This window comes from Phoca vitulina, unplaced genomic scaffold (assembly GCF_004348235.1).
Source record: "Phoca vitulina isolate PV1807 unplaced genomic scaffold, GSC_HSeal_1.0 scaffold6, whole genome shotgun sequence".
NCBI classification, from domain to species: domain Eukaryota; kingdom Metazoa; phylum Chordata; class Mammalia; order Carnivora; family Phocidae; genus Phoca; species Phoca vitulina.
In genome coordinates, this window is record NW_022589709.1 from 58,572,193 (window position 1) to 58,597,581 (window position 25,389).

The 25,389-nt window shown below is 36.9% G+C and overlaps 1 protein-coding gene across 8 annotated transcripts in view; it reads right to left on the reverse strand.

Moving 5' to 3' along the window:
• Window positions 1-25,389, reverse strand: part of ERBIN (erbb2 interacting protein) — a 124,787-nt gene that overhangs the window by 80,486 nt on the left and 18,912 nt on the right. For 7 of the 8 annotated variants that reach the window (XM_032404317.1, XM_032404313.1, XM_032404321.1 and 4 more), the window contains exon 2: window positions 2,755-2,802. The exons of the other annotated variant lie outside the window; for it this stretch is intronic. The gene's annotated coding sequence lies outside the window, so the exon portion shown is untranslated. The remainder of the gene's footprint in view (window positions 1-2,754; window positions 2,803-25,389) is intronic. 8 annotated transcript variants of the gene reach the window in all.

Below are 25,389 nucleotides of genomic sequence, written 5' to 3' on the forward strand. Positions count from 1 at the left end.
TACCCTCCCCAATGTCTATCACCCAGCCACCCCAACCCTCCCACCCCCCTCCACTCCAGCAACCCTCAGTTTGTTTCCTGAGAGTAAGTTAAATTACATGATATTCTTAAAGTGTTTGACAACTAAGTATTTCCCTTGCAATCTTTTTAAAAATAGGACTATTCTTAGTCAATCACCATGTGCCAGGCACTGTGCTAAGTTCTTTAGATAAAATACATGTATATTCTCATTTCATCTTCGTATATCTAAGACATGTACTATTATCCCTCTTTTTCTATAAAGAAACGGATTCTGTGCTCTTACTGCATTATACTACTTCTCCATACATAATGATACACTTGAACTCAGGTTCTCAAAATGATTAAAATATCAATAGGTCTTTACTAGGCACTTCTCCTTTAGGGTTTACAAAAATAAAATACTGATGGGGTTCAGAACACACCACTCCAAAGTATGGTACCCTGACATATTGAATACTTTCGAAGCAGGAAGGTCATGCTGGCCTCCCCTTTTACTTCTCCACTGAAATAGGTCACAAAATCCTCATGTGAGAGATGCCTTCCTTATAACTGAAGGAAAAGAGCTGCCCAATCTCTCAGGAATGGAGAAGAATCCTAACAAATGGGCTTTACTAAATTTCCCCCAGGTTACTACACTTACCTCATACTCTGACCTATCATACTTGTACACAAGCCTACACTCTTCGTCAAGTCTAGCATAAATACACTAAGTTTTAATGGTTTTTTTATGTCCTTACTCCTCATAAAGGCTCCTGTGCACTTAAAACTTGTATGAAATAAATGTGCATGCTTTCTCCTGTTAAACTGTTTTTGTCAGGTTAGTTTTCAGACCCAGCCAAAGATCCTAAAAGGGTCAAAGAAAAATTTTTCCTCCCCTACACTATGATGTCAAACACAAAAGTTTCTACATAAAATCTTTGTTTCATGGGAATAAAACACATAGCATCATGACTACAGTTAATAATAATAATACTGTACTTGTCAGGTTAGTTTTCAGACCCAGCCAAAGACCCTAAAACGGTCAAGGAAAAATTTTTCCTCCCCTACACTATGATGTCAAACATAAAAGTTTCTACATAAAATCTTTCTTTCATGGGAATATAACACATAGCATTGTGACTATAGTTAATAATAATAATACTGTACTGCATTATTTGAAAATTGCTAAAAGAATAGATCTTAAAAGTTCTCATTGCAAGAAAAAAAATTTGTAACTACATACAGTGAGGGATGTTAATTAGATTTATTGTGGTGGACACTTAGCAATACATACATATACTGAATCATCATCATGTTCTACACCTGAAACTAATATAATGTTATGTCCATTACACTTCAACAAAAACAAAAAAACTTTGTCAACAAAGAAATACCCAGAAAAGTTTACTGAATGTTTATTAACAATCTATGTTTATATGTAGGTGAGTTTTACTGATTAGAATAAGCAGTTTTGTTATCTAATAAGAATTTCATTGCTAAAGGGGAATTTAGCTTATCCTTGTGTGTTTATGACATTCCCCAAAGTAAAAGGTTCCAAAAATGAATATGAAATTTCTTGCTCAAGAGATTCTAAGATCAACTGATAATGAGTTAAGAGGACACTTAACAACCTTAAGGGAACTCAATCTGCTCTTCCCAATACGATAGCCACTAGACATATGGCCATTTTAATGTAACCATTTTTAACTTAAAATTCAAGTTAATTCAAATAAAATTAAACACCTAGTTTCTCACACTAAACACATTTTAAAAGCTCAACAGCCCCATGTGTGGCTAGTGGCTACTACACTCAGTAAGAGAAGACAGAGAACATTTCTATCGGTGCAGAAAGTTCTGTGGGACAGTGTTGGTTCGATGTCTGAAAATATTCTGGTTCATCAAATTATAAACATTGTATGCTTATATTTATATGATAGTACCCAAGAATTGGAAGATATGGCCTAAAAATTCCTGAATTATAATGGATTTGGGAGTATAATTGCTAGCTGAGAATAAAGGGCATGAAATGTTTACTACCAAATATATGTAATTTAAAAGAGTGTATTTATTTTAGATGTTATCATCTGTGCAGCACACTTGAAGCATAAGGCAATTTACAAGACAGAGTAATTGTTAATGAAGCTAAAACAACCTCCAAGATTTTTTTGTAGTGCTAACCATAAACAGATCATGTTGCAGACAGACAGATGGTCAGAAATTGTAAAACTTCTCAGAAGAGACAATGAATTCAGAAAAGGAAATTAGATGCTCTAGGAAACAGTTTACATCTTAAGTAAAAATTTCCTGTGAACAGAGGCTATGAAGAGAGCAGTTTAGACCTTAGATTAAATTCAGTGGGCCTCGAGCCAATACAAAAATGGACCCTAATTTAGCAGACTAAAACTGATAAGAAAGGAGGGGGAACTTAATTATTGAGGGTACAGGAGGAAAATACCATATGAGAGAGAAATAAATGCGTAATAACAACCAAAGAGATCCTCCATTACACAATTATTATAAGGAAGTAAACCAAAGGAAGCCTGGTCTGTTCTCAAAAGGAAGCGATCAACATGGGGAATGTTCATTAGAATTTTAGTGTTATGATAAGTAAGAGCCATTTTATAAACCAGGCTTAACACGGGAGACATAAAAATATTCCTATCAAATGGAGAAAGAGAAGCCAACTAAGAAAAAAAAAAAAAAGGCATAACAATAAGCCAAACACTTTCTAACAAAAGAAATTAAAGCTACTTACCACTGGGTTGAATTTATCTCCCTGATGTTTCTTAATTGAGCCAACATTCTATGGAAACCAAATAAAGAAACAAAATTAACAATAAAAATAGATCTTTATGACTTTAAGGGATCATCATCTCTTCTAAATTCTTATTTGCCTCAAAATGTAAATTATAATTCTCAAAAATTCACTAGTGTAAACACACAAATTTGCTAACTTCTAAATACATAGCTAGCTTCTTAACCAGTCACTGGATTGTTTGTAAACTGTGGTGAGCCCTCATCTATACATTAAAATTATAGCCCTCACCTAACATTAAAATCCATTTTATTTGAACCTACTGAGAAATAATGAAGTTTTTCCAAGCAGATAAATTCAAATCACCAATTATATTTAAAGTTAGCAGTTTTTTTTTTTTAATTTTATTTATTTATTTGAGAGAGAGCAAATGAGAGTGAGCAGGGTGAGGAAGAGACAGAGAGGGAGGGAGAATCTGAAGCAGACTGTGCTAAGCATGGAGCCGACTCAGGGCTCAATCTCATGACTGCAAGATCATGATCTGAGCCAAAACCAGGAGTTGGATGCTTAACCAACCGAGCCATCCACGCACCCCTAAATTTAGTAGTCTCTGATGGTTCTGTGAGGCAGACAATGGTAACGGCTGATCAGATTCTATTCCTCCCTTTACAGAAATTTTACCTTCTTTGGGGCAGTAACTGACCCAGCTAAATATCCACAATTGGAAGGCTCAAGGGGCTGGAGGACACAGTTGAGATCAGTGACATATTAAGTCTGCTTTGGGGATGGAATGGGGTTGGTTATGGGCAAACATTTGTTTTCCTTATCCAGGGATAGATGTAAACATGTCTACTGCTGCAACAACAATCCTATGACCATAAGTCAACAAGTGTGAGTATTAAAAAACAAATTAAAACAACAACTAATAAGGCTGACAAAGAAAAACAAAACAGAACAAGTTGGGGATCTCTAAAAGCACTGCTGAGCAACTGGACCAATGTTAACTGCTGTCTTCTGGATTTCTTGGTATGTAAGAAAACAAAATCCCCCATTTATTTAAACCATTGTGAAGTTTTCTGTACCTATAAACATATTACAAAGTGAAATATTACATAGTACATAGTACAAAGTAAAATAGCCTAAACCCGAAACAGTAACATTAATAAAAAGTATACACAATCTTTTTGTTAAAAAATTCAGTAATGTTAATAAATTTGTGTTTCAAAATTTTACAGTTACCCTAAATTTATTGGGCTATTTTTCTCTGTGCCAAATGGTTTTAGTACTCCTGAGTTGTTTAACCTTCCCCACAAATTCTTATAGTACATGCCACAAAAAACACCTGTGCATATAGCAAACAAAGATGATCAATAAATTTGTCATTCAACATACTCCTACATATGTAATAATCTGGTAGAATGGAACTGCCAATAAGCTGAAACAGAATATGGCTATGGAAGAGCAGGATGGAGAAAAGAGAGATGCGAAACCTGTATTTAGAAACGTTAGTTTAAAATACCTGAATGATGTCCTAGCAGGATCTTTAGTAGGCAGTTGAATAAGGGCATTCAGAGATGTGGGGACAGTTCCAAGCTGAGGATACAAATTTGGAAGTCATCTGCCTACAGATGATATTTAAAGCAATGAAATTACATGAAAACATCAAGAGCATGAGCACAGACAGAAAAGAGAATAGGTCCAATGATTAAACCCTGGGATATTACAAAAATAAGAGATGAGAAAGTAGAGAAAGAACCAAAAAGGAGTCAAGAAAAAAAAATGATACTGTAAAAGCAAAGTGAAAATGTTTCAAGGAGGAAGAAGTTATCAACTATGTTAATAAGAATTTGGGATTACCACTGTGTAGCAGAGGTCACTGATTATCTTAACAAGGTCACTTAACGGAGTGGTAGAAACAAAACAATGTCTGGAGGCAATTCAAGAAAAAACAAGATAACCTGATATAGCAAATACAGACAATTCAGGTAGTTTGGCTATAAAGGACATTAGAAAAATAGAGCAGTAGCAAGAGTAGATTGTGAACCAAGAGTCACAACATTTGATTCGTAAACAGATAGGAATACCCTAGAAGAGCCCACTGGTAAATTTTTATAAAGAGATTTGGGCAACAATTCATAGACTGTCCTAGCAAGATGTTCCACCAGTAAAAAAGCTGCTCATGAGGAGGAAAACAAAAAACATACCTTGGGTGCAATGGTATAACTAACCAAATAAAACTCACAAAGGGTATTTCTCAAAAATATAGATTATTGTGCCTTCTTAAGATTCTTTTTTTCCAAGATTTTATTTTATTTTATTTTATCTATGTATCTATGTATCTATCTATCTGAGAGAGCGAGCGAGTGTGAGAGTGGGGGGAAGAGGACCAGCAGACTCCACCCTGAGCATGGAGCCCAACTCAGGGCTTGATCTCAACGATCCAGATATCACGACCTGAGCTGAAATCAAGAGTTGGACACTTAAACTGAGTGACCACCCAGGTGCCCCTCTGGAGATTCTTATTTTGGAGATTAGATATAAAACTCAAGATTCTCTATCTTAAAGTGCTAATGTAATTCTTTTTGTCCAACATTCTCAACAATAATCAATACACGGTCAATCTTATTTCATCTATGCTCAAACCACCATATTTTCTCCCTCCCAATTCTCTACTATTATTTTGACAAATTCTCAGCTTGGGTATTACTATAACAAGTGAAAGGTGAAGTCACTATAAAGTTTTTTAAAAATATAGCATGTTAAGGGGTGCCTGGGTGGCTCAGATGGTTAAACGTCTGCCTTTGGTTCAGGGCATGATCTCCGGGTCCTGAGATGGAGCCCAGCATTGGGCTCCCAGCTCAGTGGGGAGTCTGCTTCTCCCTCTCCCTCTCTCTCTGTATTTGTGTCTCAAATGAATAAATTAAAAAAAAAAAAAAACCTATAAAAACACAGTATGTTATAGTTCCCTATCGATCTAAAAATACAGTATATTTTCCTATCAGTATGATATACCCAAGTAGATTTGAGAGAAATTTTAATGTTGAAACAATCTTTCTACATGAGTTCAGAAGTTGAAAGGTACAACCAAGGCTCCTCAGGCATACCCACAGCTATTAGCTGACACTCAGTGGTTGTTTAAGATCATTTTAGTTTAATCATGGCCATCACAGTGTTTGCTAATCTATACTCGGTATACCTGTCCTTAGTTCTGAGGCATTTAATGGACACTATTAACCCATTACGGGTAAGTACATGAATAGTAAACAAATGTGATATGAAAAAAAATAAGAATAGAAAGGCAAGAAATTCATACAATGAAAAAATTATAAATGCTGTGTAAGAGCATTTGATCCTGAAGGACAAAAATCAATAACTGAATGTATAAAATGTGCTATGCCTACAATATATACAGCAACAAACAGCTAAGTTCCACACTTATAGCTGTAAGACTAGCATCAATGTCTGAACCCTACTGGCCTAATTCTAATCCAGTAGAAAGCTGAGACTTTCTTCAATATTGGCACTACGAATCCTACTTTCATAACAAACCATGGTTACCCTAAACATGTTTTAAAAAAATCTTACTGTGGAATAAAGTAGCAGACATACATATTGAAGTTACTAAAGAGTGCCACATTTAAAGAAATTTCCATTTTTACATTTCTACAAATTACTTACATAATGAAATAGATTCTTACAGTTTGGAAACTGTATAAATCCCTGTAACTAACAGCAATGACAATATAAAATCTAATACTATGGTGAATGAAAGTGGCAAGAGTAGGCATCCTTTATTGTTCCTGATTAAAGCCTTTCAAGATTTTTATTTGACACAGAGAGAGAAAGAAAGCACAAGCAGGGGGAGCAGCAGGCAAAGGGAGAGGGAGAAGCAGGCTCTTCACTGAAAAGGGAGCCCAGCGTGGGGCTCGATCCCAGAACCCTGGGATCATGACCTGAGCCGAAGGCAGACACTTAAGTGACTAAGCCACCTAGCCGCCCCAGGCTTTCAGCTTTGCACCACTGAGTAGGATGTTAGCTATGGGCTTGTCATATATGGCTTTTATTACATCGATATATGTTCCTTCTTCTATACCCACTTTGTTGAGAATTTTTATCGTAACTAGATGTTGAATTTTTGTCAAATGCTTTTTCCACATTTATTAAGATGATTATATGATTTTTTATCCTTCATCTTGTTAATGTAATCTATCACACTGACTGATTTAAGGATGTTGAACCATCCTTGCATCCCTGGATTAATCTCATTTGATCACGGTATATGATTCTTTTAATGCACTGTTGAATTCAGTTTGCTAATATTTTGTTCAGGAATTTTTCATCCATGTTCATCAGGGATACAGCTGTGTAATTTTCTTTTCTTGTGGCGTCTTTGTCTGGTTTTGCTATTAAGGTAATGAAAGCCTCATAAAGTAAGTTTGCAAGACTTCCCTCCTCTTCTATTTTTTTGGAAGAGTTTAAAAAGGATAGGTATTAACTGTTCTTTGACTATTCACCAGTGAAGCCTTCTAGTCCTAGCCAGAGCAATTAGGCAAGAAAAATAAATAAAAAGGCATTCAAATTGGAAAGAAAAAAGTAAAACTGTCACTATTTATAGATGACATAATAGTATATATAGAAAACTCGAAAGACTCCATCAAAAAACTGTTATTGAAACTAATAAGTGAATTCAGTAAAGTTGTAGGATACAAAAATCAGTTGAATTTCTATACACTAAAATTTTCAGAAAGAAAAATAAAGAAAACAACCCCATTTATAATTGTATCAAAGAACAAAATACTTAGGAATAAACTTAATGAAGGAGGTAAAAGATCTAAATATTGAAAACTCTAAAACATTAATGAAAGAAATTCAAGACACAAATAAATGAAAAGCTATTCCATACTTATGAACTGGAAGAATCAATACAGGTAAAATGTCTATAGTACCCAAAGCAATCCAAAGATTCAATGTAATCCCTATCAAAATTCCAATGCCATTTTTCAAAAAAAATATGGTCAATTAATTTACAACAAAGGAGCCAAGGATACACAAGGGCTAAAGGACAGTTCCTTCAATGAATGATAGTGGAGAATGAAACTTGACCACTATCTTCTATCATACACAAAAATTAACTCAAAATGGATTAACAATTTGAACCGTGGGTGCCTGGGTGGCTCAGTTGGTTAAGGGTCCGACTCTTGATTTCAACTCAGGTTATGATCTCCAGGTCATGAGATCGAGCCCCGTGTCATGCTTCGTGCTCAGCACAGAGTATGCTTAGTCCCTTCTCCCTCCCCCAGCTTGTGTGTGCTCGCTCTCCCTCTCTCTCAAATAAATAAAATCTTAAAAAAAAAAAAAAGATGAACCTAAGACCTAAAACCATAAAACTCATACAAGAAAACACAGGTGGGTAAGCTTCTTGACGAAGGTCTTGGCAATGATTTTTGAATCTGACACCAAAAGCAAAAACAAGTAAGTAGGACTACATCATACTAAAAAAGCCTCCAGCACAGCAAAAGGAACCATCGACAGAAGGAAAATGTAACCTACAGAATGAGAGAAAAATATATACAAGTCCTAAGGGACTAATATTCAAAATATATAAAGAACTCATACAATTAATGACAAAAAGAATCCAATTAAAAAATGGGCAGAAGATCTGAATAGACACTTTAAAAAAAAAAAACCAAACATACAGATGGCCAACAGATGAAAAGATGCTCAATAATCACTAATCATCAGGGAAATGCAAATCAAAACAATGAGATATCACATCTCACATTTTAGAATGGCTATTATCAAAAAGATGAGAAATAACAAGTATTGGTGAGGATGTAGAGAAAAGGGAACCCTTCTGCAGCCACTATGTAAAACAATATGGAGGTTCCCCTCCCCACAAAAAAAATCCAGCCATATGATCAAGCAATTTCACTTGTGGGTATTTATCTGAAGAAAACAAAAACACTAACCAGTAAAGATATATGCACCCCCATGTACACTGCAGTGCACACACACACAAATTTTATTCAGTCATAAAAAGAATGAGATCTTGCCATTTGCAACAACTTGGACGGACAGATATTAGGCTAAGTTAAATAAGTCAGACAAATACCATTTGATCTCTCTTATATGTGGAATCTAAAAACAAACCAAAAAACCTCCTAGATATAGAAAACAGATTGGTGTTGCCAGAAGCGGGGGGGTGGGGGGGGGATGCGTAAAGGGGGTGAAAAAGTTATATACATACATAAATACAGTCTTTCCACCACTGCAGCAGAGGTCCCCATGTGCTACTTTCCAATCAACACCCTAGCCAAAGCAACCTGTCCTGAATAAGAGTGCAATAACATTTATGTATAAATGTTATAAGAATGCAGGCTTTGGTTCTCATGGATAAATACATGGAAGTGAAAATAATAAAATAATAAAATAAAAATAAATACATGGGGGGCGCCTGGGTGGCTCAGATGGTTAAGCGTCTGCCTTCGGCTCAGGTCATGATCTCAGGGTCCTGGGATCGAGTCCCGCATCGGGTTCCCTGCTCAGTGCAGAGCCTGCTTCTCCCTCTCCCTCTGCCACTCCCTCTGCTTGTGCTCTTCTGTCTATCTCTCTGTCAAATAAATAAATAAAATCTTTAAAATAAATAAATAAATAAATAGGAGTGAAATTGCTAGGTCACAGTCTATGTTTAATTATATATATATTTTAAAGTTGTTTTAGAGAGTGGTTTTATCATTTAACACTTCCAGAGTTCCAGTTACATCTTTACCAACACTTGATATTCTCCAGTCTTTCTTTAGTAGTAGTACGTGCATAGCAATAGCTTACTGTATTTTTGTTTTGCATTTCTCTAATTACAAATGGCAGGGCAGGGGCGCCTGGGTGGCTCAGTAGTTAAGCGTCTGCCTTCGGCTCAGGTCATGATCCCAGGGTTCTGGGATCAAGCCCCACATTGGGCTCCCTGCTCAGCAGGGGAGTCTGCTTCTCTCCCTCTGCCTGCCGCTCCCTCTGCTTGTGTGCTCTAACAAATAAATAAATAAAATCTTAAAAAAAAAAAAAAGTAGAGAGTGATAGAATTTTGTACATGGGAGGAAAGTAAATTATTGTGCAAGAGAGTTGGAAAACAATGTATTGGAATATAATTCTCCCTGAACATCTCACATTTCTGCATGGTCTGGGTTCTCTGAGCAATGTCATTTACAGGCAATTTAAGATGTTTGTATTAAGAGACATTCCAAGATAATAATGCTTAGCAAAATTAAGACAGTCCAACATCTTCTCTCAAGAAGATTTGCTTAAATTCCAGAGTAAAGATAAGGTTTCTATCTCTCACTTTCAGAGGAAAGGACACAGACTCTCATTACCGGTGGGGCTATGTAAACAGAGTCTCCCAATTTGGGGCTGCTCTCCTGCAATGCACATTACTGCCTGTGCAGGTACCATCTGACCCTTACTGTGTAGCCCTGTGAAGATTAAGGCTCAGGTAACTGACACAAGACATGCCCTGGCTGCTGCTTTTGTAGTGAGTAATGAACTCTGTCTCTGATCTAGAGGTCGTGTGTATTCTGACAGATTAACATACTAGCTTGTAAAGATGGGGAAATCTAGACCCTTTACTGTTTCTGATTTAACCACTATAAATTAAGAAACACGTTGGGGCGCCTGGGTGTTTCAGTTGGTTAAGCATCCAACTGCTGATTTCGGCCCCTGTCATGATCTCAGGGTGGTGAGACTAAGCTCTGCGTTGGGCTCCACACTGGGCGTGGAGACTACTTAAGATTCTTTCTTTCCCTCTCCCTCTGCCCTTTCCCCCAGACCCTGCACTCACTCTCCCTCTGAGAAAAAAAAAGAAAAAGAAATAAAGAAAAAAGGAAACACGGCCACAGTGTTTTATACCACCCAAGATCAAAAGACTGAGTCTATTTTCCCATTCCTTGAAATTCAGGATGATCTTGTGACTTGCCTATATAGCAGTTTGTTTTGGAAATAACAGTACCTATGCCTCAAGAAGATTTAAAACTTCCACCTTCACCTTCTTTGAATGTTGCCCCAAGAACTTGACGTCATAAAGCAGCCTAAGATAAAAGACTACAACAATGATTCACAAATTCAAGAGAAATACAAATTCCTGTTATTTTAAGCCATCAATCTTTTTTTTTTTTTTTTTTTGATTTTATTTATTTGAGAGAGAGAATGAGAGAGAGAGAGAGCATGAAAGGGGGAAGGGTCAGAGGCAGAAGCAGACTCCCCGCCGAGCAGGGAGCCCGATGTGGGACCCGATCCCAGGACTCCAGGATCATGACCTGAGCTGAAGGCAGTCGCTTAACCAACTGAGCCACCCAGGCGCCCTCTTCCTAACTTTAACAACCGTATCAGTTTTTCTGGAGAGGAAACTTTACGCTTTGTTCATTTTCTTAGGGTATGTTCTCTATTTCATTAGTTTCAGTTTTTTCTGTTTTCTGTCTTTTATTTATTTTAAATTTAATTGTCTTCTTTTTTTCCTCTTAGGATAAAGATTAAATAAATGATTCTAATACTTTCTTCTTCAAGATTTAAAACTGTAAATTCTCTAATAAGCTGCACTTCATAAATTTTGATATGTCTTTGTTAATTTAAAATGCTTTCAGTTTTTCCATTTGATTTATTCTATTACCCATGGGTTATTTAGAATCATCTTTATTTCAACACTTGGAGACCTACTAAACCTTATTTGTTACTGATTTCTAACTGAATTCCATTATGGTCAGAGAACATATTATGATTTCTAGCCTTTGCAATATGCTGAAGCTTTTGGACAGCCCCACAAAACTTCTATATGGGTGAGTGTTTCATGTCCACCTGAATGTCACATTCTGCATCTCTTGGGTATAATGTTTTATAAATGTTAATTAGGTTAAATTGGTTGACAGTGGTGTTCAAATCTTCTATATCCTTACAATTTTAAATACTGAAAGTACTGAAATCTCCATCAGTATAAGTAAGTCTATTTCTCCTTTTATAATTGTCTATTTTTATCTCATGTATTTTGACGCTCTGTTACAGAGTGAATACACATTTAGGGTTCTTATATCTTTTTGATAAGTGTAACCTTTTATCATTATAAGATGTTCTTTTTCTCTGCTAACAATCCTTGCCTTGAAATATATTTTGCTTGATATCATTATAGCCATAGGAGCTTTCTTTCAGTAAGTTTTAATACAGTGCTATCTTTTCCCATCTATTCCTTTAACCAAATTTATCTTTATATTTAAAGTGCCTACTTGTATGAAGCATACAGTTGGGTCTTACTATTTTATCCAATCTGAAAATTTTTATGTTTTGATGATGGGATTAGACCATTTATATAATTATTGGTGTGCTTAATTTAAGCCTATTTCATTACTGTTTATTTTCTATTAGTTCTTTGTTCCTCTTTTTTCTTGACTTCAAATAATGCAAATGATGCTATTTTTCCCCCATACTATCTCATTTTATGGCCTTTTTTTTTTTTTTTTAAGATTTTTATTTATTTATTTGACAGAGAGAGAGACAGTGAGAGAGGGAACACAAGCAGGGGGAGTGGGAGAGGGAGAAGCAGGCTTCCCGCTGAGCAGGGAGTCTGATGCGGGGCTTGATCCCAGGGCCCTGGGATCATGACCTGAGCCAAAGGCAGACACTTAATGACTGAGCCGCCCAGGCACCCCTCATTTTATGGCCTTTTTGCTGTATTTTTTTTTTTTTTTTTTTGGTTGCTCTAGGAATATACAATATGCAGTCTTAATTCATCACAGTCCACCTTCAAATATTATGTCACCTCACATATGATCTAAGAAATTTAAGAGTATAATTTATATTTATTCTCTCCCGTATTTCAAGCTACTGTCATACATTTTACTTCCACATATTATAAATCCCACAATATTTTTTGCTTTACACTATCAACTGTCATACAAATTTGAAAACAAGAAAGAGGCACCTGGGTGGTTCAGTTGGTTAAGCGACCGATTCTTGTTTCAGCTTAGGTCATGACAACAAGCCCCACATTGGGTTCGACGCTTAGTGTGAAGTTGGCTTGGGACTCTCAATCCCTCTCCCTCTGCCCCTCCCCCTGCTCTTGCATGCTCTCTAAAATAAATAAATATAAAAAAGGTAATAAAAAAATAAAAACAAGAAAACAGAATTTCATATTTATTCACAAATTTACCATTTTCTCCAGTCTGTTTCTTACTACAAATTTGCTGGTTAAGCTGATTTGAGCAGTTTTTTTTTTTTTTAAAGATACTGAATTTTTCAGTTCTAGAAGGTGTATCTGGCTCACTTTCAGGTTGTCCATTACTCTCCTGAAATACCCAATCCCTCACATACTACTCTGTAAATTGTTTTAAAATCCCTGTCTCCTACTTCTAATAACTGCGTCATCTGTAAGTCTGCTTTTATTAACTATTTTCTCTTAAATATACAATCACATTTTCCTGTTTCTTTGTATGTTTCACAATTTTTCATAGTATTCTAGACGCTGTAGGATTAAAGTTTAGAATTAAGCACAATATTGTTTTGTTAAGTTTTCCTTATTTCCCAGAGAGTCTACACTCTTCTCTCAGGATAGGTGACTGATAATTCATATTCCTAGCAAAAACCTCTATGAGCTGGGACTGGCTGCAGCTTTAATTAGACTGATTTCATCTGTGATCACTTCAACTTACAACTTTTCTACCCCCAAAGACAGCCACCTTTTTGATCTTGTCACCATCTGGGGTAGAAAGAATTTGGGATGCAGTTCCAAGTATTTTTTGGTTCAGTTTACCTTTAGATTCTAATCCAGCAGGGTCCCACAACGCAAGAACCACTGAATTTTCAGGACTACACGTTTCTCTGAGCTTTTCAAGGCCTCCTCCTCTACTGCTGCTTCATGACAAAATTCAAGGTGGATAGAATTATCAGGCTTAATGACTTATTTTGCCTTTGGGGCTCTTGTCAGATTCCCATTCACAAAAGCCCACAATGTCATTCAAAAACTTGGATGAGTTATCCTCATCACTTCAGTCTTTGCATTTATGGCAAGTCCACTTCTCCATCCTATACTGATACCAGGCAAGTGTCCCCAGGGAGGGAAGCTATCACACTCTTGACTCACCTAGGAGAGGTTCATTATCTGTGGAATTTAGTTCACTAGGGCTTTCTTGATTTCACAGATTTTTGCTAGCCCTATTTTTTATTTTAAAGCAGGATCCTTTTGTTTCCAGATTTTTTTTATTCTTACCAGGGAATCAAAGGTTTTCTGTGTCCTCCTATAACCTAACTAGAAGCAAAAATATCAGGGCATTTCCAATGTAGGTGAAACTGTTTCATTTATAGAAAAGACAGTCTCATGGAAGATGTCCAGCCTGACCCCCTCCTTTGTCAAGTACACTTGATCAAGGTAGAGGAAAAATCTCCGAATTCTCCTCCATCTCAGTTTAGGAGAAATGACATTAATTTATGGGAGAAGAGGGCCTAGTTATTTTTACAAAAAAAAAAAAAGTATTTCATTCTGCAATTAGAAATAAGACTACAAATGCAAACACCCCAGACAGAATTTGTTTACTTAACTCTGAAAGGCTAAGATTAGATCATTCTATAATCAAAGAGAGCAAGTACAGGGAGAATCAGGAAAGAAAGCAGCTCATTATGGCTCATAACCAAACTGTGGGAAGATGAAATGGTGCAGAAAAGGAATACTGGAGGTCTGTGTGTTCATTCACTGTTCCTAACATTATAGTTGATTCTGTAATTTTCAACAATAGGTCAATAAAAGCTGTGCAAAAAAGACATTTGGGGCAGTATGTATCACAAATGTATATTCACAATGATGTTGCTTATTACTGTGATAGGGAAAATAAATCTTGGCCTTATTTCAAACCTAGAAATAGCTTCCTCATAGACTGGATCCTCAACTCTTCCTCATAACACATAATCTTGTGGGTGGATTAACTTCCTTATGTGTATTCCTTTATTTCTTTTTACTTCCTAGTATTCATTTCCATGCTAGAGTAACACCCAATAGCCTCAGTTTCTGCTAACGACTACTATTAACAACTTCTTTTTCTTGATGCTTGAAATCCATTAAGCATCATCTGGGAAGCCCTGCTGGGAACAGAACAAAATGGTCAAATAAACCAAAGAGAATCCTGGTTCTCTAAAATACTCTAAAGGAACAATTGATTTTGACCATGTGCAGCAATATGTTATAGCAAGTAGGTGTATTTTTTCTCCCATCTTACAAAGGACCTCTCTCGGGGCACCTGGGCGGCTCAGCCAGTTAAGCGTCTGCCTTCGGCTCATGTCATGATCCCAAAGTCCTGGGATCCAGCCCCTCATCAGTCTGCCTGCTCAGCGGGGAGTCTGCTTCTCCTTCTCCCCATGCCCCCCGCCCCCGCTCATCTGCACACGCTCTCTCTCAAATAAATAAAATCTTAAAAAAAAAAAAAGACCTCACTCTCAATATCTCTCTCCAGCTACCAATCTATTTCTCTGCTCCCCTTTACAGCAAAATTCCAGACAAGTTGTCTATATACACTGTCTTCAATTATTTCATCAATTGTTCTTAAACCCACTCCAATCACACTTTTGTCCCCGTCACTTCAATGGAAACTATTCTTCCTAGTTCATCAATGGCCCACATATTGCCAAATTCAATAGATAAATTCTAAATTCACATCACATTGTATTTCCAAGACATCACATGCTCCTAATTTTGTTATTACACCACTAGTTGTGCCTCAGTCTCCTTTGCTAGTTGCTCCTCTTTAATGCCAACCACTTAACACATTATAGCGATCGACAACACAGATTTTGGTCCTCTTCTCCATATCCACATCATCCTTGATGATCATCCAGTTTCAAGTGTTGAAATCTTATCAACTCTTTAAATAATAAGTACTCAAATGATACCTGTCCTAGTTTGGGTTCTCCCAAAAGCAAAGGCTTAAGTAAGGATTTAAGTACAGGACATTCCCTGTCCAGGAAATGACCTGAGGGAGCAGAAAGAGTAAGGCAGGGACAAAGAAAAAGCCAATATAAGGAATGGTATATCATCAAAGTCATTCCTAAGGACAACAGGGGCTCATTCTACTTAAACTTCTTGAGAAGCACACAGGCAATCTCTCAGAATTGTCTGCTTATAGGATGAGAGACAAGCTGTTCTCCATCTGCTCCTGTTTGCCATGGTTTAAGGGTTGCCTCTACGGGACATTAACTTTCACTGGCTACCAGCCTATGCTTGCTTTCTGGTATAGATGGCTTCCCATAGCAGAGAAATCACTGGGGCTTCCTTTCACTGGGAAGGACATCCTAAGGTGACTCTGCATTGTTATGGTACTGTTTCTTGCACCTACAGTTAAAGTCAGAGGCTAAGCCAAGAGGCTGCACACCAGAACTGCCTGCTACACTGAAGGCTAGACCACTCCTATCAACCCCAGACTTGCATATCCAACTCCCTGTTGTATGTCTCCATTTAGTGGAGGAATATAAAGAAAAAAGCAGGAATTAATCATTTAGAAAAGAGAAAGGGTAAAAATGATGAATGAATCCAAGAGGTGGTTCCGGTTTTGGTGGCAGTACAGTTGACTCTTAAACAATATGGGTTCAATCTCCACATATTCAAGTGGATTTGTAAGTGGATTTTTTTTTTTTATAAATACAGTACAGTGCTATAAATGTATTTTTTCTTCCTTATGATTTTTTTTTAGAAAGATTTTACTTTTCTTTTTTAAAGATTTTATTTATTTATCTGACAGAGAGAGAGAGACAGCGAGAGAGGGAACACAAGCAGGGGGAGTGGGAGAGGGAGAAGCAGGCTTCCCGCTGAGCAGGGACCCCGATGTGGGACTCGATTCCAGGACCCTGGGATCATGACCTGAGCCGAAGGCAGATGCCTAACGACTGAGCCACCCAGGTACCCTTCTATTTTTTTTTAAGATTTTATTTATTTATTTGAGAGAGAGATAGACAGAGCATGGGCAGGGGGAGAGGGGAAGGGCAGAGGGAGAGGGAGAGGCAGGCTTCCCGCTGAGCAGGGAGCCGGATGCGGGACTCAATCCCAGGACCCTGGGATCATGACCTGAGCCGAAGGCAGATGCTTAACGAACTGAGCCACTCAGACTCCCTCCTTGATTTTCTTAATACCATTTTCTCTTCTCTAGCCTACTTCATTGTAAGGACACAATATGTAATACATATATATATATATATATATACACACAAAATATTTGTTAATCAACTATTTATGTTATCAATAATGCTTCCAGTCAAGAGTAGGCTATTAGTAGTTAAGTTCTGGGGGATTCAAAAGTTATACTTCAATTTCTGACTGTGCAGGGGTCAGCACCCCCAAACCCCAGGTTGTTCAAGGGTCAACTGGAGAAGAATATAAACATTAAGAATAGACAAATTCCCAGCGGGATGCCTGGGTGGCTCAGTTGGTTAAGCATCTGCCTTCGGCTCAGGTCATGATCCCAGGGTCCTGGGATCGAGTCCCACATCAGGCTCCCTGCTCAGCAGGGAGCCTGCTTCTCCCTCTGTCTGCTGCTCCCCCTGCTTCTGCTCTCTCTCTCCCTGACAAATAAATAAATAAATATCTTAAAAATAAATAAATAAATGACAATTTCCCAGCAAGCCTAAAGATACAAAACACACCAGTAGGAATCAGAATGGGAATATAATAGCACAGACAAAAATTATTTCTGTATTTTGGAGTAAATGCAGGTCTTTATCATATATTGCAAAACAAAAAAAAAGTATTTTAAAAATACTAAATTCAATATGTAGTGACGTTCTAAATTTTACATGACTTACTATAAAAATATAAATTATAAAACGGTTTTAGGAAATAGAAAATCATGGATGAAACTTAAGGGTTTATCAATAAGTCACTACTCTAAGAGACACTAAGCACCTAAGCACTCGCAAACTTAAAAGGAATGGAATTTGATCACGAGATTCAGAGCTAATAGGAAATATGAAAAAGTTCTCAATTCATATTACAAATTCAATAGAATTCTTATACACCTATCAAAGTTAGCATACTGCATCAATATGCCATTTATACTCAAGAATACTTCAAAAAATCCTAAATTATATAGAAGAAACTCAAATACAGTAAGACTAAACATGACTATGGAAAATTAATTCTAGGAATGCCAAGAGAATAAATCTATTAACAATACATCACACAAACAGATGAAAAGGGGGTAAAATGGATCTTCTTGACAATGCCAAAAGGGAATCTAAAAAAAGGTAACATTCATTCTTGACAAAAATCCTAGTAAACTAGAAACAGAATAATTCCTCAATAAAAAACCAAACATCTCTGTCACGTTCATGAAAATAAAATAAATACTAGAAATATTAACATTAAAATTTAAAAGAAGGGGCACCTGGGTGGCTCAGATGGTTAAGCATCTGCCTTCAGGGCGCCTGGGTGGCTCAGTCGTTAAGCGTCTGCCTTCAGCTCAGGTCATGATCCCAGGGTCCTGGGATCGAGCCCCACATCGGGCTCCCTGCTCAGCGGGGAGCCTGCTTCTCCCTCTCCTACTCCCCCTGCTTGTGTTCCCTCTCTCCTGTCTCTCTCTCTCTCTGTCAAATAAATAAATAAAATCTTTAATAAAAAAAAAAAGCATCTGCCTTCAGGTCAGGTCATGATCCTAGGGTCCTGGGATCGAGCCCCGCATTGGGCTCCCTGCTCAGCGGGGAGTCTGCTTCTCTCTCTCCCTCTGCCTGCAGCTCCCCCTGCGCTCTCTCTTGCTCACTCTCTCTCAAATAAATAAAATCTTAAAAATAAAATAAAATTTAAAAGAGTATCAACCCTATCAAGCAAATGAAAAAGACAACCCACAGAATGAGAGAAAATCTGATAAGGGAATTTTATCCAGAATACATAAAGAACTCTTACAACAATAAAAAAAACAAACAACAAAACTTAGAAACAGGCAAAGGATTTGAAGAGGCATTCCTCCAAAGATATACTAATGGTCAATAAGCACAGGAAAAGATGCTCAACATTATCAGTCATTAGGGATACACAAATCAAAACCATACTGAAATAAAATTTTATACCCACTAAGGATGACTATAATCAAAAAGGCAATAAAACAAGTGCCAGGGAAGATGTGGAGAAACTGGAACCCTCATATATTGCAGATGAAAATGTAAATTGGTACAGTCACTTTTGAAAAAAAGTTTGGCAGTTCCTCCAAAAAGCTAAACATAGTTACCATATAATCCATCAATTCCACTCATAGGTATGTAACAAAGAGAAGTGAAAACATACCCTCTCTGAAAATCTTGTAACTAAAGTTCATAGCAGCATTATCTATAGTGACCAAAAAGTGGAAACAATTCAATACCCATTAACTAATTAATGGATAAACAAAATGTTGTATATCCATACAATGGAATATTATTCAGCTATAAAAAGAGATTAACTACTGATACATGATACAACATGGATGAACTTTGGAAACATTATGCTACGGTAAAGAAGCCAGACAGTCAAATCCCTTGCTCAGGTGAGGTCTTTTACCTTACTACAGACTTCTCACTCCACCTGCCACTTCAACATGGTAATTACTTCTTTGGTCCTCTATCTGATGTTTTAAATGAAGAGATCTATAAATAAAATATGTTTTTATGCAGTGTGTACACTGTCCTAGAAACTGAACCTAACCTGTGCAAACACATGACCTGATTTGAGAATCCTGGACACAAATGCCACTGCTTGAAATTCCATTAGCTATATTTTCTGGACCCTCTAAAATCAACCTCTATTAAAATGCAAATTCACATAGTGAAGACAAGGCCCTAACTTCGTAAGGTGAATTTCCTACTAAGTATATTTTTTCCTGGGTTCAAGAGAAGAAACCACCAGCAAACACCAGAAAAGGGTAGGAAGTGGCAGAACCAAAACAAGAAGCCAGTCTGAATCCTCATTTTTCTGTAAAGCTAATGGGTTTGCTTTGGGGATAACTTAGTTGGGGTATGATTATAAACATCACAAACCTTCCAAAGAAAGAAAACCAGATCACTCTCAACACCCTGTTGCATAAGATTTATCCGTAAAACTTAAAAATACCACCACTTGATAAAAGTCTTAGAATTCAGATTAATATTTAGGTATAACATCTGTTATTCTATTAAGTCATCCCAAACGTTCCTTAGGGCAAAAAAAATCATCTATTTTTTTTTTTTTTAAGTTTTTATTCATTAAAGTAATCACTACACCCAATGTGGGGCTCAAACTCATGACCCCGAGAGATCAAGAGTCACATGCTCCTCCGACTGAACCAGCCAGACACCCCTAAAGACTCATCCATTTTCTAAAATCATTTTTTATTGCTCATTACAACACATACCCTCCCCAATGTCCATCACACAGTTACCCCATCCCCTCACCCCTCTCCCCTGCAGCAACCCTGTTTGTTTCCTAAGATTAAGAGTCTCTTATGGTTTGTCTCCCTCTCTGGTTTTGTTTTGTTTCATTTTTTCCTCTCTTCCCCTATGATCCTCTGCCTTGTTTCTTAAATTCCATGTATCACTGAGATCATATAATTGTCTTTCTCTGATTGACTTACTTTGCTTAGCATAATACCTTCTAGTTCCAACCATGTCGCTGCAAATGGCAAGACTCATCTATTTTTTAAGTAAAATAGCATAATACCCATAGAAAAGAATAAGGGAGAAAACTTTAAGCTTCTTCTACTACTCAAACATTATTTTTTCCTTTTTTTAACCACATCATTTAGTTCCCTATTTATTGAATGCCTTACTACAAAGGTGTTGGGGGAACATAAAGTATAATATGTGGTTTTCCAATCTCAAAGGGCTTAGAAATACAATAGGGGATACAAGACAAATTTAGTTTAGAAAGACTAAAGGGCAATAATTAAAAGGGCACACCATTAAGAATCTGCTAGAAAGTGAAAAATAAACATTTTATTAAGAGTCTGAATGCCAGAAACTATCTCCTTTGTTGTTATTATGTTATCATGGAGAATGATGTTTGGGCTTTGAAGAAATCCCAAATGTTAGCAAGAAATCACTGTAATAGAGAATGTACAGTTTAAAACATTATCTTGCTGTAGTGCCAACTTTTATAAACTATTCCATTTAACCAATATAGAATTAGAAACTTCTAAGTGTTGGTATTCCTAAGATTGTAAGAAATGGCTGTGTCTAAAAGTCAGAATTTAAATTAAGGTACGGGGGGCACCTGGGTGGCTTAGTTGGTTAAATGTCTACCTTCGGCTCAGGTCACGATCTGGGGGTCCTGGGATCAGGCCCCAGATCCGTCTCCCCGCTGGGGGATGAGTTTCTCCCTCTCCCTCTGCCTCTCCCCCCCCCACTCATGCTCTCTCTAATCTCTCTCTCTCTCTCATAAATAAAAATAAAATCTTTAAAAAAATAAAAATTAAAAAAATAAATTAAGGTTTAGGGATTAAGTCTCACTACTTGATGATACAAAATAAAAATGGGCATTTGTTGATAGCTACTATGTGCCAGATACTCTGTTAAATGCTTACATACATAATCTTATTTCTCAAAATATCCTGTAAAGTAGGTTCTAACCCTAACCCTAATTTTATCCCCATTTCACAGAGGAGGGACTGATGTTGCTTAATTAGGTTGTATTAGGAAAGTGGTCATAAAGAGTCCCTGAACTCAGCCCTGCTGGCTCACTGTCCCAGATCTTTACCTACTACACATATCCTGCCTATACTTAAGTCCTCCTGGACTTATCTAATTTATAATGTGTGGAAATCAGCCTTCATTTTTCAAACACTACTTTTGAAAGAACTTCTGTTAATTAACAAATTTCTTAAAAATTTTCTGTGGAAAAGTGAAAAAGTATTATTGTTGGAGCAACTAAAAAGTGCATGTTTTGTGCCCAGTTCACTCATATACGTTGAACTCTGACATGCCTCTAAGTTAGGTATTTTATGCATATTTAAATATAAACAAAGTTCACAAGACAAATAAGAAGGAAGTCTTAAGACTCCAAGTATATGGGCACCTGGCTGGCTCTGTCAATAGAGCATGCGACCTGACCTTGGGGTCATGAGCTGAACATAGAGATTACTTAAAAATAAATAAATAACAGCATTCCATGACATCAATGATTTACAATGACTGTTAAGGACAACGTGGGTGTATAAATGGCAAGGACCAACATAATAATAAATTACACTTTCAATGTTCCTGTTGAGAAAACTCCTACATGCCTATGGACTTGGGAGTCTTTTGCAATAAAATACCATGGCCTTTGGGTGGGAACCATTCTAAAATGTCAATACAAATATTCTATGTCAAAATGGATGAGAGGAAAAAATTACATTGCTGACACCTTTAGAATAACTTCTAGGGGGCACCTAGGTGGCTCAGTCAGTTAAGCATCTGATTCTTGGTTTCAGGTCATGAGATTGAGCCAGGTGCCTGGGCTCCTTGGAGCTCAGTGTGGAGTTGGCTTGAGATCCACTCCTTCTCCTTCCCCCTCTGCCACACCTCCCCTCGTGCGCGCTCTCTCTAATAAATACATAAAAATCTTTATAAAAATAAATAAAAATGGGCCGAAGACCCTAATATTCACCTCACCAAAGAAGGCATACAGATGGCAAATAAGCACATGAAAAGGTGTTCCACATCATGTTATTAGGGAAGTTCAAATTAAAACAATGAGATAGGGCGCCTGGGTGGCTCAGATGGTTAAGCGTCTGCCTTCGGCTCAGGTCATGATCCCAGGGTCCTGGGATCGAGTCCCGCATCGGGCTCCCTGCTAGGCGGGGAGCCTGCTTCTCCCTCTGCCTCTGCCTCTGCCTCTCTCTCTCTCTCTCTGACTCTCATGAATAAATAAATAAAACATTAAAAAATAAATAAATAAATAAAACAATGAGATACAATTGCAAACTATTAGAATGGCCAAAATCTGGAACATTGACAATGCCAAATGCTACTGAGGATGTGAAACTCTCATTCAGGGCTGGTGGGAATGCAAAACTTTTACAGACAATTTAGAAGACAGTTTCGTGGTTTTTTAGAAAACTAAACATACTCTTACAATATGATCCAGCAATTGTGCTCCTTGGTATTTGCTCAAAGGACTTGGAAACTTATGATCACAGAAAAACCTGCACACTGTTTTATTCACAACTGTTATTACTTGGAAGCAAGTAAGATGTCCTTCCATAGGTGAATGGATAAAATGGTACATTCAGTAAACGGATTATACTGCACCAAGAAGAAATGAGCTATTAAGCCATGAAGAGACATGGAAGAACTATAAATGCATATTGCAAAGTAAAAGGAGCCATTCTGAAAAGTCTACATACATACATATATACAAAAGTCCAACTATATGACATGCTGGAAAAAGCAAAACGATGCATCAAAACTTTCCAGGAGCTGGATTAGTGGATGAAGAGGAAGAAATACAGAGGATTTTTAGGGCAGTAAAACTGCCCAGTATAATACTCTAATGATGGACACATGTCATCATACATTTGTTCAAAGTCACAGAATGTATGACACCAAGAATGAACCCTAAAGTAAACAATGGACTTTGGGTAATAATTACACATCAGTGTAGGTTCATTAATGGTAACAAATGTACCACTCTGGTGGGGAATGCTGATAACCATGCCTGTGTGGAAACAAAGGGTATATGGGGAAATCTCTGGACCTGATGCTCCATTTTGCTGTCAACCTAAAAAACTGCTCTGAAAAATTAACTCTATTTTTAAAAAAAGGACAACTAGTCCTGACACTTACTATGAAAAAAGGAATGGGTGTACCTTAGCTGGAAGAATTACAATTTCTGTCAGTGACATTCATACTCCAACATGGAACCATTCAGTGTTAAATAATACCTCACTCTAAAGTCACCTCTTTCAATTAGCTGAAAAGTTCTTCTTTGTATTTTTAAAGCCAACTCAGTCAAGCAAACTGGGACACCATGCGGATCAAAATTTGACATTTCCTGGGACTATGAGGATTTTTTAATAGCAGACATGTGACTGGCTATACTACTGGAAATCTTGAAAACCTCCGAAGCTAAAATCATCTGTATCATATTCTTAGTGTTTTAGTGGTCTCAGTAAAGCATTTGCATTGGGTGACAGGAGCAGATGTAAACTTGCCTCCTGAGGAAACTACAAGCTTTATAATGGCAAGAACACCTTGTAGAGAAGGAACGGCTTTCTCTCAGACCTAAATACTTCTCAACTTTCATAATATGAAAATAAACCATTTCCTCAACTGATTTCCAGTCCACCAATAAGCAAAATAGAATTGTGATATGTCATTCCTTCATTAGAAAACAAAATCCTGAAATAGTCTGCTATCCAGCTAGCAAAAGTCCAAATTAGAACAATGATGGATAGAGGGGTATAAAAAATATCCATCCACATCTATTTTACCCTTAGATCAAGTTAAAGTACCAAAAAAAAAACCTATTATTTTGAATTATATTATCTTATCTTTGTATATAATCCATCTTCACTGAGCTTTTTATATTTATATCCTTTTCTTATTAAAAAAATCATTATTTTTAAAAAATTTGAAAAAAAAATCATTATGAAAAAGAGCCTGAGAGCTATAGAATGAGCTATTGAATTGTTGTCAACAATATTGTCTATTCATTACTAAATAGCTCTTACATAAGGGAATTCAGATTTTAGAAATCATTTAGAATTGCAAGGAAAATCTTTTGTCTCCTCTGCAGAACTTGTGATACATTTCTTTATTTAGGGTAATGAGAACCTTGGCTCCCAGGAAGCTTAGCTAAATCTGGTCTACCACAGCAATCATGCTAAATTACTTAAAAACTATTTATTTCCTTATATTCATTCCCTTGGATGTGATTTTTCTATTTCTATTAACTATAGTATTTACATCCTGTTAAAAGTAACTTCAAATCTTATATTTACGAAGAACTATTAAAAATAATGTCAAATTGAACACACAAAGATCTTATTTAAGTAACTCTATCATATAGTAAAAGAATAAAAGAAAAACTGATTTTTTTTTTTTTAAAAAGGCTGCCCTTTTATTACCTGAAAAGATCTTCAATCAGGGGCGCCTGGCTGGCTCAGCGGGTAAAGCATGCATCTCTTGAGCTCAGGGTTTTAAGTTTAAGCCCCACGTTGAGGATAGAGAATACTTAAAATAAAAAAATCTAAAATCATCACCAAACAAAAAATGCTAGAAAGTGACATAGCAAACTAACTGCTTAAGTAAAGAGACTAAAGAGAACAGTGGGACCCTGACAAAAGAATCCCTATATACCTCAGTTTCTTCATTTACCAAAATACAGGTAGGGCTACTTACAGACGAGGAATATAATTAAGAAAGACTTAATAGATTTATTTGTTCTTTGTCCTCTCCCCTGAGCCTAGGACAGTTCTTAGTACAAGGCAGGTGCTTAAATGCTGTAAAAGTCTAAAGAGCTATGAGAGGGGCACCTGGGTCGTTCAGTGGTTTAAGCAACCAACTCTTGATTTCAGCTCATGTCATGATCTCAAGGTCGTGGGATCTAGCCCTGCGTCGAGCCCCATGTCAGGCTCCACGGTCAGGGGAGAGTCTGCTTCTCTACGTGCTCTCTCTCTAAAATAAATAAATATTTTTTTTAAA